The sequence below is a fragment of the Perissodus microlepis genome, chromosome 23 (genome assembly GCF_051167445.1).
Source record: "Perissodus microlepis isolate ML-2025 ecotype Zambia chromosome 23, ASM5116744v1, whole genome shotgun sequence".
NCBI lineage: Eukaryota > Metazoa > Chordata > Actinopteri > Cichliformes > Cichlidae > Perissodus > Perissodus microlepis.
This window is the reverse complement of record NC_140482.1, coordinates 10,147,789-10,159,918: the sequence shown is the minus strand read 5'-3', so window position 1 is coordinate 10,159,918 and position 12,130 is coordinate 10,147,789. Positions and strand designations below refer to the sequence as shown.

At 47.2% G+C, this 12,130-nt stretch overlaps 1 long non-coding RNA gene across 1 annotated transcript; it reads right to left on the bottom strand.

Moving 5' to 3' along the window:
• Nucleotides 1–10,107: 10,107 nt before the first annotated feature.
• Nucleotides 10,108–10,713, bottom strand: LOC146360932 (uncharacterized). The gene is made up of 3 exons (XR_014799450.1): nucleotides 10,606–10,713; nucleotides 10,443–10,532; nucleotides 10,108–10,364 (listed from the first exon to the last, which is right to left on the bottom strand). It is a non-coding gene; the product is annotated as an uncharacterized LOC146360932 (long non-coding RNA).
• Nucleotides 10,714–12,130: the final 1,417 nt, after the last annotated feature.

Genomic DNA, 12,130 nt, shown 5'->3' with positions numbered 1-12,130 from the left:
GAGTCTTACAGTCTGGGGCCGGTTTGTGAGGAAATCCTTTATCCAGGCACATGTGAGAGGAGGGAGGCCAAGAGTGACCAGTTTGGTGATGAGGATGTCCGGGATGATTGTATTAAAGGCTGAGCTGTAGTCCACAAAGAGCATTCGGACGTAGCTTTGCCGCTGCTCTAGGTGACTCAGCACAGTGTGGAGGGCTGTGGCGATGGCGTCTTCTGTGGATCTGTTTGCACGGTATGCAAACTGGTGGGGGTCGAATTCTGGGGGGAGGTAATCCTTGATGTGCTGAAGGACTAGTCTCTCAAAGCATTTCATGATTACCGGTGTGAGGGCCACAGGGCGGTAATCATTCAGGCTGGGGATGGGAGACTTCTTCGGCACTGGGATGATTGTGGCTGATTTTAGACAGGATGGGATGGCTGCCTGATCCAGTGAGAGGTTGAAGAGTCTGGTGAAGATGAGGGTGAGCTGGTGTGCGCATGCTCTTAGTACCTTGCCAGGTACTCCATCTGGACCGGCCGCCTTCCTGGGGTTCACTGCTAGGAGCACACGTCTGACATCGTGCTCTGTTACAGTGAGTGGAGCGGTGCAGGAACCAGGTGAGGATGAGGATGGGAGCAGGGCTGAAGCAGATGAGTGTTGCTGTTGTGGTGTTTCAAAGCGGGCGAAGAAGCTGTTTATTTCCTCTGCCAGCTGCCCACTCGGGTTTTCTGTTTTCGCAGTGCTGCCTCTGTGGTTGATGATGTCTTGCATTCCCTGCCACACCTCTCGTGTATTGTTGCTGGACAGGTGGGACTCGATGTTCCTTTTGTGGTCTGACTTGGCTTTTTTAATCCCCCTTTTCAGGTCAGCTCGAGCAGCCCTGTACAGAGCTCTGTCACCTGACCTGAAGGCGGCATCACGGGCTTCGGGGAGTGAGCGGACCTCGCTGGTCATCCAGGGTTTTTGATTTGGGAAAACCCGAATGCTTTTGTCCACTGTCACATTTGCAGTACAGAACTTGATGTAGTCCAGTACTGATCCTGTGAATGTTTCTAGGTCCTGGTGTTCAAATATGTCCCAGTCTGTCTCTGTGAAGCAGTCCTGTAGTTTGGAGAGAGCATTTTCCGGCCAGGTTGTAACAGTCTTTGTGGTGGGCCTGGCACTGCGCCTGAGGGGGGTGTAGGCTGGGGAGAGCAGGAGGGAGAGATGGTCGGACTGACCGAGGTGGGGGAGGGGTATGGCTCTATATGCATGCTTGATGTTGGAGTAAACATGATCTAGAGTGTTTTCTCCTCTGGTGGGACATTTGACATGCTGATAGAACTTTGGGAGTACAGTCTTTATGTTGGCCTTATTAAAATCACCTGCGATAATGTGAACACCGTCCGGGTGGGCCCGCTGCTGTTCGTTAATGGTGTTCAGCAGGATAGAGAGCGCCGTGTTTACGTTGGCATCGGGTGGAATGTACACAGCCGTGATGATCACTACTGTTAGCTCTCTCGGTAGAAAGAAAGGCCGGCATCTTACCGACATGTACTCGAGGTTCGGGGAGCAGTGACTGTTTATAATTGTCCCGTTCTTGCACCAGCTTTCATGCACGTAAATACACAGCCCTCCCCCCCTGCTCTTACCGGAGTCCTTTGTCCTGTCCCAGCGGAGCAGAGTGCGGCCTGCTAGCTGCACGCTAGCATCGGGTATTCCCGGGTGAAGCCAGGTTTCAGTGATGATCAAGGCACAGCAGTCACGAACATAGCGATTTCCCACTAGTTGTAATTCCAGGTCGTCCGTTTTTTGCACGAGGGATCTGGCATTGGAGAGATAGAGGCTCGGCAGAGGTGGCTTGTGTGGTTTGTTTTTTAGCCTCAGCATAATGCCGGACCTACGGCCCCGCTTTTGCTTCCTCTCCCTCCGTCTGCGCCTCCGCCTAGTCCCGATAACAATCCACGGGGAGCCCGGTGGTCTCGCTATGTGATCTGGGATGTTGTGCGTGTGAAGAAAGTCCAGTGAAACAGATGTTTGATGCTGGTCACCGATGTCTATGAGGCTCTGGCGGGTGTAGCAAACTTTGAAAGTAGAGCCGAAAGTGCAGAAAAAAATAAGAAAGATATATAAACTAAGCAAACTAAACAAAAAAAAGGAGTACTGAGACGGAGAGCCGTAAGCCGCTGCAACAGTGTGCGCCGCCATCTTCAGTGATGCAATAGTGCGACACAATCTCATCCAATGAGAGAATCTTTCAAAACGGCATGGCTCTAGCTGTGTTACTGAGGCTTTGGTAACAAAACTTGTTATATCAGGTCTGATCTCTGCATCTGTGTCAGGATCGATCAGTGTGAAACTATCACAGTGAGACTTCTCTATGTCGTGTTGTGTCAAAAAGGAAGGACCACTAAACCAGTTTGTAGAAGCCAATGCAGAAGCTGCAATCGGTCTAGTGGCTGTGTCTGCTGGATTGTCACTAGTGGCTATGTAAAACCACTGTGCTGGATGTGTAGTCTTTCTGATTCTAATCACTCGGTTAGCCACGTAAGTGTAGAACCTCTTTGTGTTGTTGTGTATGTAACCAAGAACGATTTTACTGTCTGTGAAAAATCTGACAGTGTCTACTTCAATGTCAGTCTCATCTCTAATGAGTTCGTACATCTCTACAGCTAACACTGCTGCACATAACTCCAATCTAGGAACAGTGTGGGTGGGTCTTGGGGCTACTTTGGACTTGCCCATGATGAAACCTGTGTGCCACTGACCTTCACCATCAAGAGCTCTCAGATATGCCACTGCTCCTATAGCCATGGTGGAGGCATCTGAAAATATGCACAGTTCTTTTTTCACAGCAATGGCCTGGGAGAACGGGAAGTAGCACCTCGGTATCTGTAGCTGCTCAAGATCCTTCAATGAGCTCCTCCATCTGCTCCATTCATCTTCTCTTTCTGCAGGAAGTGATTCATCCCAGTCCTTTTGCTCTGAGGTCAATTCACGGAGAAGAGCTTTTCCCTGCATTGTGATGGGTGACACAAAACCCAGTGGGTCATACAGACTGTTAACAGTGGCCAAGACACCTCTCCTGGTGAACGGCTTTTGTTCAGTGGTGACGTGAAAGGTAAAACAGTCCTTTTTAAGATTCCACAGTACCCCCAAGCTCCTTTGCAGGGGTATGTCGTCCAACTCTAAGTCCAAGTCTTTTAGATCCTTGGCTCTCTCGGCAGCAGGAAACGCTTCCACTACTTTGTGGTCATTAGAGGCTATTTTATGTAGCCTTAATGTGACCCGTGGTAGGTACCTATTTAAAATAGGACAGAGCCGTAGGCGCACAGTCAGTTAAAAGAGTTTAATTTTGAATACAAAATAAAAGTGACAGTGTAACAGCGGCACCTAAAACAATTAAAAAGCTTTACCTTACTAAAAGCGGTAAAACTGTATAATTGCCCGTGAGACCGGACAAGCGCTGCGGGGAACAGTTTAAAAACAAATCAACATAGCACACAGGTTAAAAAGGGACGGCAACTCACACATGACCCCAAATGGGCAAAACACTATAGAAAGAGGCAAATCTTCAGTGCCGTCTTCACTCAGGCCCACCGCTGTGCATGCAAAAGCGGGGAGACAAAAAAGGATTTGTTTTCCCTGCAGCGCCTTCACCGTCTGCGACAATATATATATATATATATATATATATATATAAAAGAGGGTTTAAAATACTAAAAGAACCAATATCTGTGGTGCCTGCTGATACAGAAAAAATTAAAACAAAAACAAAACAATCGACAGCCGCAGCAGTCAGTCTGTCGACTTACACCAGTTTAAAACAAATTTAAAACACACTGATGTGTCGGGTCCTTTGCCCGCAGCCAGAAATCCACCTGGCAAAGCAGCAGCTCGATACTCTGTGAATAAAAGGCAGGAGATCACTTAGCTGGACAGTAAAACACAGGAATATTCCTCAACTGAATTGGTTTTGTTACCTGTCCACAAGTTTGTGTCACACCCTAATAAATGTGGGTCAGTGGCGATGAAATCCACTATACCGTTCTCACGGGAGCAATGTTTCCCACCTACAAGGGTGCAAATAACTGTAAACCTCTGCCAACAGCCAGAGCTCAAGTGGTACATTTTTGTGTAACCTACCGTTCTAACAGAAGTTTAGAGGAGGACCCGTATCAGACTTTCATAGACAGAAGTTAAGAAACACCAACTTGCACCAAGCACTCGCAGCTTCAGGTTTGCAGAGGAATACCCAATTGCCCACACCTGCGCTTATGAAAGGATCAAAGACCAGCTCCGCCCACCAGGGGCGGTCCCAAGTCTCCAGGTCTCACCTGTCACATTCTCCCCCCTGATTTTTGCATTGGCGACCCGACAATGAAACTTTAAAGCCACGGTCTGTAAAAAGCTGTAACTGAATGTACACTAGGTGGCCTGGCTTCAGCTGATTGGGGCAGATGGTGTGGATTGGAATGGTGGCCAGCTGTTGAGCGTGTCGTTCTTCTAACTGTACCACTTTCAGCTAATGGAGTGGGGACACTACACTGTGGAGTCAGGGTACCAGGCTCAGTCCCTCTGGACTGCGGCCTCATTACTATAGCCAGGTCCTCTGGGGGTTGTTGGGGACAAGGTGCAGAATCCGTTCGTACACTTTGGGGGTCACCTCTTGGGGACTCCCTTCGTTGCCACACATAAAAGTCTCCCTCATCCTCAGACAGGGGTAACCGGTCAGGTGAACTTCTAGGGTTAGGAGTTTGCTGGAGCTCTGCCCTTATTTTCTCACAAATATCAGCAGGGATCGGCTTAATCAATTGTCTATTAACCTGTCTTTTCTGTTCTGGATCATGGAGTGGGGCCACTGTATACACAGGACCAGCGCCAGCAGGGGCACGGACAATACAATATGGTGTAGCGCCCCAAAAATCTTGGATTTTATTCCGGCCCCGAATGCTATGATCTCTCAAATACACTAACTGATGCAATGGCAAGGGGTCAGAAGCTGGGGCAGGTTGACGATCTGCACGCAGCGTCGCTGCTGCTTTGGTGCGGTTACTCACACCTTTATAAGCTACATCTAGACGTTTCTGATGCTCTTGGACCCAAGTGTGCACCGGGCCGTGGGTGGGTTCCTCCACTCTGCCTAACAGGAAGTCAATTGGGAGCTGGGGCTCTTGGCCAAACATAAGAAAATAGGGCGACTCACCCGTAGTTTGATGGATTGTGGTATTGTAAGCAAAGGTGAGCTGCTGCAAATACATGGGCCAACGACGCTTTTGCTCAGGGGGCAGGGTTCTCAACAGGTCATGCAGAGTCCGATTAAAATGCTCACACTGGCCATTACCTTGTGGGTGGTAAGGAGTGGTGCGAGTCTTTTCCACACCATATAACTGGCACAGCTGCTGAACTACTGCTCCTTCAAAACTCCTCCCCTGATCAGAGTGGATCCTAGAGGGAACACCAAAGCGATAAAACCACTCATAAACCAAAACACTGGCCACAGTAGTTGCCTTTTGATCCTTAGTACAAATGGCCTGAGTGAACTTTGAAAACACATCAGTCAGAATCAATACATTTTCACGGCCATCAACGGAGGGTTCAAGGCATGAGAAATCAATTGCCAGAATCTGATTGGGCCTCGCAGCCATGAGGTGACCCATGGTTGTTTTAGGTTTCGGGTAAACTGCTTTAGCCTGTGCACAACGTTCACATTGCTGACAGTAATCCTGAACCTCCTTAAACATACCTGGCCAATAACACCTCTTGCGTATCAAGTCTGCAGTCCTGTCTATTCCCTGGTGACCATGGTCATTATGCAAGCCATGTAAAACTTCATTCTTGAGACTCTGAGGGACCACTAATTGGCACACTGGTTCCCCCCCATCTGGCTGACAAATCTGCCGATAAAGGACGCCCTCCTTTTCTACCAGTTTCCTCCACTGGCGCAACATTTCCAGCACTGCTGCTGGCAAATCTCTCCTCTCCTGGCGAGTAGGGCCAGTTCCTCTGCGCCAAAACTTCAAAAAGCCACTAATCGTGGGGTCCTCCCTCTGCAAAGTAGCAAGGTCTGCAAGTGAATGAGAGGGTAAACCCGAAATCATAGATTGGATTACTTGCTGGGGTGGTAAAACTGTTTGGACTAAAGAGTCTGGAAGGGAAGTACCAGGAAGCAGTGTTTCTAAAGATACAGTTTGATCGGATGGCTGACACTGTCGGGACAAAGCATCTGCATTGCCATTTGTACGACCCGGACGATACTTAATTGAAAAATCAAAAGAAGAGAGCTGAGCAGCCCAACGCTGTTCCAAAGCTCCAAGCTTTGCTGTAGTCAGATGGCTCAAGGGGTTGTTGTCTGTATAGACAACACACTTGTTACCCAGCAAATATTCTCTAAATTTTTCAGTCATAGCCCATTTCAAGGCTAGGAATTCAAGTTTCATGGAGCTGTAATTGGACATGTTACGTTCTGTGGGCTTTAGCCCTCGACTAGCATAAGCTATAGGACGCACCTTGCCATCAGCTTGCTGTTGCGAAAGCACTGCCCCCAGACCCCAGTGGCTGGCATCAACCTCCAAGATAAAAGGTTGTGAAAAATTAGCATAAGCCAATACGGGGGAATGCACCAACCGAGCTTTCAACTCTTGAAAGCTATTTTCACACTGCTCTGTCCAAACGTCCTGCAGTGTACGCTTGGAGGGGCGTTTGTGCTTAGTCCCAGCCAGCTCGGCCACCAACTGGTGAAGCGGAGCGGCTAGGGATGCAAAACCTGGAACAAAGCGGCGATAGTAACTAGCAAACCCTAAAAATGACCTCAATTCAGCAACAGAGCTAGGAGTTTGCCAATTAGACACAGCAGATATTTTATCTGGGTCTGTGGCTACCCCATCCTTGGAGATCACATGCCCAAGGTACTTTACCTCTGTCTGCAGAAAACAGCATTTTTCCAACTTGGCCTTCAAGTTTTGTACCCGCAAGGTCTCCAGTACTGCTCCTAGGCGCTGAATATGCTCGTCTACTGTAGTAGAGAAGACAATCACATCATCCAGATACAACAACAAAGACTGGTGATTCTGGGAACCAAACATTCGCTCCATCAATCTCTGAAAGGTGCTTGGTGCATTACAGAGGCCAAATGGCATGCGGTTGAACTCAAATAACCCAAAAGGAGTGCAGAAAGCAGTTTTCTTTTTGTCTGGCTCAGCAACAGGGACCTGATTGTAGCCACTAGCCAAGTCCAAGGTAGAGAACCAACATGCACCTGACAACACGTCCAAGGACTCCTCAATTCGGGGCAAGGGAAAAGCATCCTTCCTAGTCCTTGAGTTCAGCAGACGGTAATCCACACAAAGCCTGATACTGGAGTCCTTCTTTCGTACTACCACGATTGGGGATGCAAAAGGGCTACAACTTTCTCTGATCACCTGACTCTCCAACAGGTGTTGAATATGGGCCTTAACGCTCTCATACTCTGAAGGTGGAATCCGTCGATACCGCTGGCGGACCGGAGTCTCATCTAAAAGTGGGATCTCATGAGTCATTAAATTGGTACACCCTAAATCACCATCATGAGAAGAAAAAACAGATTGGTAGTCACGCAAAAGGGCTCTTACCCTGTCCTGATCCTGTACAGTGAGGGCTGAGAGATCAATTGCATCAATTGCAGTTTTCAGAGGGTTGGGTTCCACACTCTGAGTTGCCATGGTAACACATTTTTCCTCTCCCAAATCTTCCAAGAGCCTGGTCAAGCCATCCGATTGGCTGACAACTTCAACTTGGCACAAGGTGCCAAGCTGACTGCGAGGTGGCAAAATGGCCTCAGTTAATCCCACATTGGTAACTGGGATAAATGCAGTGCCACTGACCACTTGGACCAAAGCTGGAGAAGAAAGGAGACCATGAGGCAAACCAGCATCTAATGGTTCAAAAAGCGCGGTTCCAGTGTGTGCTGAAGGGACTTTCCGACATGTAGTTGGTACAAACTTCATTGTGCCTGCAGGGATGCAAATTTTCCTTCTACCCTTAACTCTCACTGGGCCACTAACCTGTGCTTCGGGCTGTAGCTGCGCTGTATGGCAACGCTGCAAAGCCTGCTGCCACGGATCCTCCTGCACTAAAGGAAGGTCAAAAAGAGCAGAGCCATGTTCCAAAAACAGCTCCCTATAACACTCACGGATCACATTCATGCCGAGTACTCCACATATTTCTGAGTTGGGGCTGGGCTCCAAAGGATCTCTAATAACTAACACACCACGTTTTGGTATTTGCCTCCCTAACACCTGGCAATCAAGTTCCAGGTAACCAACATAGGGAATATCTAGCCCATTAGCTGCCCGTAACCGCAGCCAATGGCATGCTTTCAGTTTCTCTGGACCCCAGTTCTTAAAATGTTTGGCAAAAAAACTCTCCGTGATTGTAGTGACCATGGACCCAGTGTCTAATAAACAGGAGACATCTACCCCTCCCATATTAATGGTAACCTTTGGACAGGAGCCTACCAACTTGGGTGGGGGACCAGACATTTGAGCATTACAACTGTTGGAGCCAGTTATGTCCCCATCTGATATGTGGCTCAGCATAACAGAGGGTGCTAGTTTTCCGTCTGCATGGAAAACGTGCCCTGACCAGATGAGCTCCTGCTAGGGGCTGTAGATTCAAAGGCTACTACCCTCTCATTATCACAGTCTTTAGCAAAATGGCCAGGTTTCTGACACCGTCTGCAAATAACCTGCCTTCCTCTCTGCGTGAACCTAGGCTTACTTGATGTATGGCCAACTCTCAACTCATGTGTAAGCTGATCAATCTGGGCCTGCTGCCGTTTTAACATTTCCTTAACCTCTGCTAATTCTGACCCAATAGTATCCCTTGGCACCCTTGTTTGTCCTGTATGCTGAATGCTGTAGACTGCTGGGACAGAATAAGTCCTGAACCGGCCAGGTTCTACTCCTACTCTGCCTTCCCGCTCCCACCTGAGGGCTTCATCTCTTAAAGTATGGAGGTCATAATCTGGATGTTCACGAACAATCCTTTTAAGCTCACGGCTCAAATTTCCATCCCGGACACCCTCTACAAACTGATCAGAAAGCAGTCTAGCAGCCTCAGGAATTCGCCTCTCTGGACAACTTTGAATCATTTTGTCCATGAGAGAAAACAATGCATGGGAGAATTCCCTCAGTGACTCTCCTTCTTGCTGCCTTCTTGCATAAAAAGCTTCCTTAACAGCAATAAAGGACATGGGGCAACCATACTGGCTAAGGAGAATATCAAAAATGCGGTCTGGATCTTCTCTTACTTGCTGGGACCTATATTTTATTTCCTCACGAGCATCACCAGTCAAATGATCATAGATATAATGGGCTCTATCAACAGGGGCAAGTCTACGAGTGCGCATCACAGATTTTATTTCCTCCACCCAACTTTGGACACTAATTTCCCCAGTTCCACTAAAGAGGGGGCACGACCTCTCTCTAGGGATATAAACCAACCTCTCTCGGGGAGAGCCCTCCATAGGGGTGGAGTCATGAGGTCTACAGGGGCCAGAAATGCCTGATTGGGACTCCATAATAAAAAAAACCCTCAACAGTAAGTGTGCCTACTGTGTTTAAATGCAGATTACACTTTGTTACCACCAGGAATTACCAGCTGCTGCTTTGCCTAAAAAAATAAATAAATACAAATATAAAACAGTTTAAAACACACCCATAAAAATAAAAAAAAGAATTTTACACAAACCAACTGACTAATCGCTGTGCACACCTAGAGGCTCATCCTGTCGACCACGCCAGTTTGTGACCCGTGGTAGGTACCTATTTAAAATAGGACAGAGCCGTAGGCGCACAGTCAGTTAAAAGAGTTTAATTTTGAATACAAAATAAAAGTGACAGTGTAACAGCGGCACCTAAAACAATTAAAAAGCTTTACCTTACTAAAAGCGGTAAAACTGTATAATTGCCCGTGAGACCGGACAAGCGCTGCGGGGAACAGTTTAAAAACAAATCAACATAGCACACAGGTTAAAAAGGGACGGCAACTCACACATGACCCCAAATGGGCAAAACACTATAGAAAGAGGCAAATCTTCAGTGCCGTCTTCACTCAGGCCCACCGCTGTGCATGCAAAAGCGGGGAGACAAAAAAGGATTTGTTTTCCCTGCAGCGCCTTCACCGTCTGCGACAATATATATATATATATATATATATATATATAAAGAGGGTTTAAAATACTAAAAGAACCAATATCTGTGGTGCCTGCTGATACAGAAAAAATTAAAACAAAAACAAAACAATCGACAGCCGCAGCAGTCAGTCTGTCGACTTACACCAGTTTAAAACAAATTTAAAACACACTGATGTGTCGGGTCCTTTGCCCGCAGCCAGAAATCCACCTGGCAAAGCAGCAGCTCGATACTCTGTGAATAAAAGGCAGGAGATCACTTAGCTGGACAGTAAAACACAGGAATATTCCTCAACTGAATTGGTTTTGTTACCTGTCCACAAGTTTGTGTCACACCCTAATAAATGTGGGTCAGTGGCGATGAAGTCCACTATACCGTTCTCACGGGAGCAATGTTTCCCACCTACAAGGGTGCAAATAACTGTAAACCTCTGCCAACAGCCAGAGCTCAAGTGGTACATTTTTGTGTAACCTACCGTTCTAACAGAAGTTTAGAGGAGGACCCGTATCAGACTTTCATAGACAGAAGTTAAGAAACACCAACTTGCACCAAGCACTCGCAGCTTCAGGTTTGCAGAGGAATACCCAATTGCCCACACCTGTGCTTATGAAAGGATCAAAGACCAGCTCCGCCCACCAGGGGCGGTCCCAAGTCTCCAGGTCTCACCTGTCACATTAAGTTTGACTGTGCCAGCATCTTTTGAGCGCTTGTGAGTGTCTCAACAGCTTCTTCCACTGTTGCTGTGGATGCGAGACCATCATCAACGTAAAAATGTCTCATTACAAACTGCTTTGCATCATGTCCGTGCTCTTCTTCTCCCTCGACTGCAGCACGCCTCATACAATAAATAGCCACAGCTGGGGAAGGGCTATTCCCAAAAACATGAACCCTCATTCTATAGTCACAAATACCTTGGTCGGGATCATTATCTTCATACCAAAGGAATCTCAGATAATCCCTATGATCCTCTCTCACTTCAAAACAATAAAACATTTGTTGCACATCAGCTGAAAATGCTACAGGCTCTTTCCTAAAACGCATAAGGACACCCAGTAGTGTGTTATTTAGGTCGGGTCCACTTAATAAGACTTTGTTAAGGGACTGTCCTTCAAATTCTGCACTTGAGTCAAAGACTACTCTCAGCTGATTAGGTTTTTGTGGGTGGTACACACCGAAGGATGGCAAGTACCAGTGTTCTTTGTTTGAGTCCAAAGGTGGAGCGACTTCTGCATGGTCATTGTCCAGCATGTTTTGAATGAATTCGATATATTGTCTTTTCATTTCAGGGTTCCGGTCCAATGTCTTTCTGAGAGATTGGAGGCGCTTGAATGCTTGCTCTCTGTTCCTCGGAAGCTCTGGTCTTGGAGAGCGGAATGGCAAAGGCGCCACCCAGCTGTTACATTCATTTTGATACACCTCCTTCTCCATGATGTCAATGAAGTCTTTGTCCTCTACTGACAGTGCTGGTTTGTCATCATCTTTTGTCCTGTCAAAAACAGTTTTTCCCAGTTGATTGGTGTTTGTGTTTCCCCTGTCCTTTTTGGGGTTAGGTGTGGTGTTTAACTGGTCTTTGATTTGAAACGTGTTAGGACATGGGCAGAGGTAAGAAGCACGGCCATTCTGAAGAATATGTGTTTTGAGAACACTCACACTAGGGGGCTTATGCGTCTTCCCCATGCAGGCTTCTCCAACTATAACCCAGCCTAAATCCAAACGCTGCGCATAAGGTGTATTGTGTGGCCCATTGATTCTCTCTCTGACTTTGTGTACCTGTATAATGTCTCTTCCCAAAAGCAACAGAATAGGTACTTGTTCTTCTACAGGAGGTACTTTTTCAGCTATCTTCTGTAAGTGTGGGAACTTCATGGCCACTTGTGGAGAGGGAGTCTCTCTTCTGTCGTCTGGAATCATGTCACATTCAATCAGGTTTGGGAGTGGGAGCTTTACTTTACCATCCATTGACTCAATCATGAAGTTTACTGCTGTTCTGCCGACATTAT